The following is a 6,926-nucleotide window of genomic DNA, read 5'->3' on the forward strand; positions in this document are numbered from 1 at the left end:
ATCTTTGTTTTTAAAGTTGTTTTGTATGTAGAACTATGTTTTTTTTTTACTCTACGGTTACATATTTATTGCTGTTTTTATTTATTAATTATAAAAAAAAAACACCACAAAGAAGCTGTGTTAAGAGAAAAATGTGCTACCATAAAACAAATGTCACTTGGCAATCAATCAAAACATTTGGCAGTGATGCATGCAGCCTATGCACTTATCTGCACTTATCAGCGCCCCACTTCCGTTCTTAGAAAGGGATAACACGCACTGAGTGACAAAGAAAAATATCCTTTAACCAGTTAAATCATTTGCATGTTCGAAAGAGCCTTTTCAATGAAAATAATTAATTACTATTAATTTTAAATTTTTTCCTTAAATTTTTACTGTATTCGCATGTCTTCTCAATGCATATTTATGTACTTAGATAAGTGGAATGTCATTTAAAACCACTTCTTTGGAAAAGTATTCTCCGCTAATGCAGCTTATTAATTAATTGCAATTAAACCTTCAAATTAGCTAAGAAGAACTCAATAACCGGATAATAGACTGAGCTTCGCAGCGCCAAGGTGCTTCAAACAGCTTTAATGATAATGTATTCATAACGAATGAAGAACGAAGTGATTAATGAAACTTTTCGAAAGCACAATTTGACATTAAGAAGTTTGCAAAAATAACAACCTGTTTGGATTCTGAATTTTCAATGTTCGTTCTAGAAATTATTTATGCGTGTGCATACTTTTTTTGAAAGCTCATTATTAACGACTTAAATCGCATGAAATCCAGTTTGATTTTTTTTTTTTTAATAAATTTTAATACGAGTTCATTTCTAGCAAGCTCATCGCCAGTAATTTTGGAAAAAAAACACTTGTTAGTTGGTGGTAACGTTACTTTAACGCATATTTGAAATTTTATTTAATTTTTTTTCATTTTCTAAGCTTCAAAATACTCAACAAAACTTCTTTTCCTTACATTTGTAGTTATGTATTAATCGGTAAATTTCAATCGGTAAAATTAGAACCCAAGACACGCTGCTATGACTATTCACTTTTTGTGTCATTATTATTATTATTATTATTTTTAATATGTACACAAGTTCTATTCAGCTTAGCTTCCCCCTTTGTGTTCTAATACTTAATGTATTGGCTTTTAATCGCCAAAAATGTTGCGTAACTGATGATTGGCACTTTTCGTGCCATCATGTTTTTGTTTCAATTCAGGTTTTTTTTTTTATAGTGTAAAGTACAAATTTAAAATGTATGTGAGCTTGTCAGCATGTCTTTGAACTTTTATAGAACTTTTTTTAAATTTCCAGGTTTTTTAAATTGATGTTAAGTAAAAAAATACGAGTTTATTATTTAAAATGTAAGTACGATAAAAATTTAATTAATACAGCATTTAAATAACAAAAACATTTAAAAGCGCTAGAATAAAAAACGCCTAATATGTATGTACTTATATTAGACCGTACCACCTTAAAAAATAAACAAAATTTTTTTTTGTCGTATACCACTGAAGCTAAGGTATTTTTGCAAGACAATTCGTAAAAAAATTATTTTCTTTTGCCGAACCCAGGCCGAAGCCTTTTTACGTTTTTTAACGGCACCTACATTCGGTAATGAAACATTTTTTTCATAGCTCTAAGGAATAGTCAAAATATTTCCTTAGCAAAAATTGAATGATTTTAGGAGAGATTAAATTCTCTGACATTAGGGTGGTATGTTAATGTGAAGAAAAAGTTTCTGCGCATTCAACCAGACCCACCTACCGACGCGCTGAACCCACATCTAAGATCACCTGAACTCGTACACCCTCAAAATTTTGAGTAAATTTCGAAAATTGCGAATTTTTTGCAATTTTTTTCCGCAAAAAAAGTTAAAAGAACGCACCACTTTTTTGTCTGCCGGTGTTATTAACGGACTTCAAAAATGAGGAGGTTATCAATTAGTCGGCATATTTTTAAAATTTTTTTTTTATGTATGTTACCACAGTATTTCGGACAACGTAAACCGATTTCGATAATTTTCTATCGGAAAGATGGTACCTCAAGGGTGGTCCCATACTAATTTGGTTTTGGATCCTATAATTGAATATTGAAGAAATTAACGGTAATCCTAAAATTGTATATGGGAATTGAAGCCCAACCGAGTTTTAATGGTTAAAAATTACTTGTTTTTACAAGCTTTATCTAACTTGCTCTATATGTACATATGTATGTTTGTTAGGGGCAAATCTTGCAATAACTTTTTAACCAACTTCCAGATGACCTTGAGACTTGAAGCTGCATAGTCGGGTCATGATAATGCAATACGAAGAAAGAATTTATCCGATAGGTGGCTCAGGAGTCGAGATATTTGAAAACCCTTTTTTTTTAAACCGATTAGGTCATATTAGATGAAAAAATAGCTCCATAAAAAATTTTTCCGCCAGGTGGCGCAGCGAACTTTAAGCCATTCAAATTCTTCTTCATGCAACCCTGTGTTTGTATACATTCTGAATGCATCACAATTTTTCAATTGAGACATTTATGCATTCTAAGTATTTAATTTATTGATTGAAAGAAAATTCCACGTTTTTAATTGGTACAATTCTCACTTTGCTTCCGTTTTTATATAAAACTAATCAGCTCATTTTCAACCAAAAATTGCCTCATGTCAACTTTTAATTCAACTAGTCGCCTGTGAAAAATCCCCTCATGTAAAGACGCTTTTATTCCGTATGAAATCAAATATATTGATGGTAATTTTCCAAAGATATTTATAGATCATCTAATTGGTTAAAGTGGTCTACTGCCGAGGTCACTTGACGCCAGATATCTGTTTTCATTCGTTCTTTTGAAATTGAATTCATTCTGTCGGCTCTTTATTCTTAACACTTACAGTTATTATGGCATTTAAAAAAAGGTTGGAAACATAAAATCGGAAACTTATATATATATATATTTATATATATACATTTATGTTTAAATTTATTAAACTTTTATATATATACACACACACACACATATATATATATATATATATTCCTAGATAGATATGCACATATGCAGATCTATAATTGCAGTCTTAAATTATGTCATTAATTATGTCAACTTGACACCATTAATCAGTTTCACATACCGTTGTGCTCATAATTGTGCAATAATTATTTATTAGGAGGATTTTTTGTGCATACAAACTCTTGAAATCTTATCATATCAGCTTAGTCGCAAGCATTTTATTTTATTTTTTTTAGGTTTTTTCTTTTCACTAGCGGTGTGTACATACATACATATGCATATGCATGTATGTATGGGGTTTCTTTTGTCGCTTTTGTGCGTTGATAACGTGAAATTTCTGCACTCTCAAATAAGACCTTCGATAGCTCAGTTGGTAGAGCGGTGGACTGTAGAGTGTATAAGAAACAAAGTAGATATCCATAGGTCGCTGGTTCAAATCCGGCTCGAAGGAATTCTTTACTTTTAATTCCATTTATTTAATTTTTTTTTTAACATACAAATTTTTATTGTTCCTGATAAGTCACGCTCTTGTTTATATTTCGCTCAAACGTCTAATTGCTAATTGTCAAATTGCCAAATATGAGTAAACTTCGAATTACGAACTTGTGCTGATAGTATTTTCCATAACTTTTTGCTAGCCTTTTACTGTACTACAAAAAGATTTCTATGTTAATTTTATAGACAGTGTGTGAGAAAAAAACACAAAATTGTGTACTTAATAATTTATATGCAAATTTTGTTGCACTGCATAGCTCAGGCTGTGCAATTAACACATCGCCATTTTTATGGGAAATTCTAAAAATATGTATCTTTATATACTCAGGTGAGGGTGTGTCTGGTTGCAGTAAATATTTACATACGTAGACTCGCTTGGAGGTATTTCGCTAGCACAAGTGGCTGAAATTTTGGGTAAACGCGTAGATCAAAGCCCTTTTTTTGTGTCTGCCGCTTCGGCGCTGCTTGAAAAAGTTCTACTTTTCACCTGAACAAATCGACTTTTGACTTGCTGAAAAAAAAAAATTTTATTATTACATATATGTATGTAACCAAGCAAATAATAATTGTAAATGTTAAATGGCTGAGTTAAATACTTTTTTTTTTTAATTTTCAAGTAAGTAACTAAGCGTCAGTATTACAGTAAATACAAACGAAAATGTACGAATAGCAAAAATATTAAAAACAAAATACGTATCAATTTATGCAAGCATTTGTACATTGGCGCGCAATTTGTGTGATAGCCCACGACACCTGTTGAAAAAACAATCGAACTAATTCCTTAAGTACTCAGCCAATCCGCAATACACCGTTCGGCCACACGTTCAAGTGGCCAAGCCGTCGTCGATAAGACGATCATGCAATCGACCGTGCATATACACTCCATGTCAAAATTATAACCGCACCACATAGTGACAAGTTTTTAAAATAAATTTTTTATTTTTCAATATTAGTTATTTTTTTTATGAAACTACAGTTTATTCTTTAATAAAAATTGTGCAGCCCCAAATTCAAATCACATTTAAAAAAATCAAAAAAAAATCCATAAAAATTTCAAGCTTTTTAATTAGAATTATTAGAAAAATTTTGAGTATGCAGTTTGAAGTAGATAGGACTTGCTGTTGATTTTTGATAGAATCAAGAAAATTCGCTGACAAAATTAAAACACACTGCAGTATATGGGATTGCACACAATCAAAGCGACGACGAATTTCGCTTGATAAAATTTGGCTAGAATAGATTTTCTTTTAATTAAGTCACTTCCGTCGGTCACAATATCATCTGCATATGGAAAAATACCTTTGTTTCTTTACTTTTCAGGATTCATATTTTCGATTTTTTATTCTTATTTGTCATTCAGCTGCATTCACAACACTGCACTGCGCAATTTCGTTCTGTTTATAATTTAAGTTTGGCGAATTTTATATGGAAGAATTTTTTTTAAATGGACTAATGTTTTATTTTAAATAAACTATACTTTTACAAAAAAATAAATAAAATTGAATAACAAAAAATGAATAGTTAAAACTTCGAAATAAGTGGTGCGCTTATAATTTTGAGACGGGGTGTATGTACATACATATATTGTTCATACGTATTTACATATGTATGTATGGCAAATGTGTCCTCTCCACACTGGCTAGCGGTGAGCTGTGAAAAGTGAACGTGAATTTTGTTATTATTATCGCTTTCGCTTTTTTCTGTCGATTTGTTTTCATTACCACTTCGACACGCGCCTTCTTATATCTTCTTTTCTACTTCTCGCTCTTTCGTCAGAGCCGTAGGTAGGCAAGCGGGTTGTGTGAAGGGAGTGTAAAAATTTTCGCCGTTTTGACTTTGGCTTCCGCATGCTAATTTTTCTGCGTGCTCGCAATTTTTATTTACATTGCCTTTGTATTTGGTATTGCTGTGATTTAATATTGCTTTGAAATACTATTTTGATTTTAAATTTATTTCTTTTTTGCAATTAAAGGAATTTAAATGCATACAAGCAGACATTTACGCATAAATAACTACATATGTATGTATGTACCTACATAGTACGAAGGAATGTATAGATTTGAATGTATTTGTATAGATTTATGAATGCAGCAAGTGGTGACACGTTTGGCTGAACGCACTTTTTCTTGAGTTTTTGATTTTTCGAATTATGGCACTCTTTCAGCAAAGGTACGATATGTAGATGTACGTATGTAACATGTCTGTGTGTACACGTTTTTTCAGGTATTTGACCGACCTTGAAGTAAAATTTCCATATGACGTTTTTCGCGCAGAGGTAATTCTACTGGAAGGCTTTTTGTGTATGCAATTTTTTATCGTCCATTGAACCTGGTATCATTGAACTAGATGATAGTTAAGTGATAATCAATGCGATCAACGATGCATTCTGTTCTATAGCAGCAAGATATATTTATTTACGTAGTCGATCTCGGAAGAAGTGCTCATCTCAGGAGAATATCCTGTTTTCGCCAGATTTTCTTACTTTCGTACGAATCAAAAGTGTTGTTTAGAAAGTGCTGCCTGAATCGATTGAAATAAACATTAAGCGAAGGGGGCTATGTCTAGTGAATACGGCAGTGGATGTTAGGCTTGCTAGATTCGGCTTTGCAAGTAGGTTTTCACTGGTAAAGCAAAATGATGTTTGAGTTTATTAAGTCTGAAAATCAGCTTGCCATTAAGAACAGTCAGTGGTGGTGAGCAGTGTTGCCGGATGGTTGTAAATCAACATGCTATATGAGCTTAAAAAAAGCCAACCTTGATTTTCTTTTCTTTATTCTGCTATAGCTTTTTGTAAACGCTTTAATTGTATTTCTAATGCATAATATTTTTCAGATATTCTAAAGCTCGATAGTTTAGTGGATCGATTTTTATTCTGCATTGATGATGCAGTCTTCGTCAGGGTTACCAGCGTCATATAAATGGTGATAACAAGTACTGAGTGAGAATTGATTTTTAATATTTTAGGGCTTTCTGCGAAAACTGTCAGATTGGAATTGAAAACAAAAGTGGTTAACGTTTTACTTTTATCATTTCATTTTTTAGCTTTTATTAATGATTCAAAACATAATATTCGTATTCACCTAAATACCTAAATGCCTCGTAACCACGTAAACCCCGTAAACATCCTAAATTTTGTATGGAAAACCGGTTTATTTACGCAGTTTACGTGGGTACCCATGCGTGAATAAAAATTCAAAAATTTTCACCACCGAAAATTTCTTGTTACCTTAAAAAACAAAGTAATAATCTGGCATTACTATTTTCTTAAATTCGAAATGTTTTAATTTTCAAGCTCTTCCATTTGATACCCATATTGAGAGGGTTTTGAGAAAAATAAGCAATCCGCCATTTCGTGGTGGCGGCCATCTTGGATTTACAATAGTGAATATACATAATTGTATGATCATCAGAATTAACGGTGTGTACCAAATTTCAGATCAATAGG

At 31.9% G+C, this 6,926-nt stretch overlaps 1 protein-coding gene and 1 non-coding gene across 2 annotated transcripts in view; one reads left to right on the top strand and one right to left on the bottom strand.

Moving 5' to 3' along the window:
* The window catches only part of LOC118732998 (putative leucine-rich repeat-containing protein DDB_G0290503), a 13,055-nt gene that overhangs the window by 4,940 nt on the left and 1,189 nt on the right, over positions 1-6,926 (bottom strand). The window lies entirely within an intron of this gene.
* On the top strand, positions 3,342-3,437 carry Trnay-gua. The gene is made up of 2 exons: positions 3,342-3,378; positions 3,402-3,437. It is a non-coding gene; the product is annotated as a tRNA-Tyr (tRNA).

This window comes from Rhagoletis pomonella, unplaced genomic scaffold (assembly GCF_013731165.1).
Source record: "Rhagoletis pomonella isolate Grant_MI unplaced genomic scaffold, Rhpom_1.0 Rhpom_scaffold_00002, whole genome shotgun sequence".
NCBI lineage: Eukaryota > Metazoa > Arthropoda > Insecta > Diptera > Tephritidae > Rhagoletis > Rhagoletis pomonella.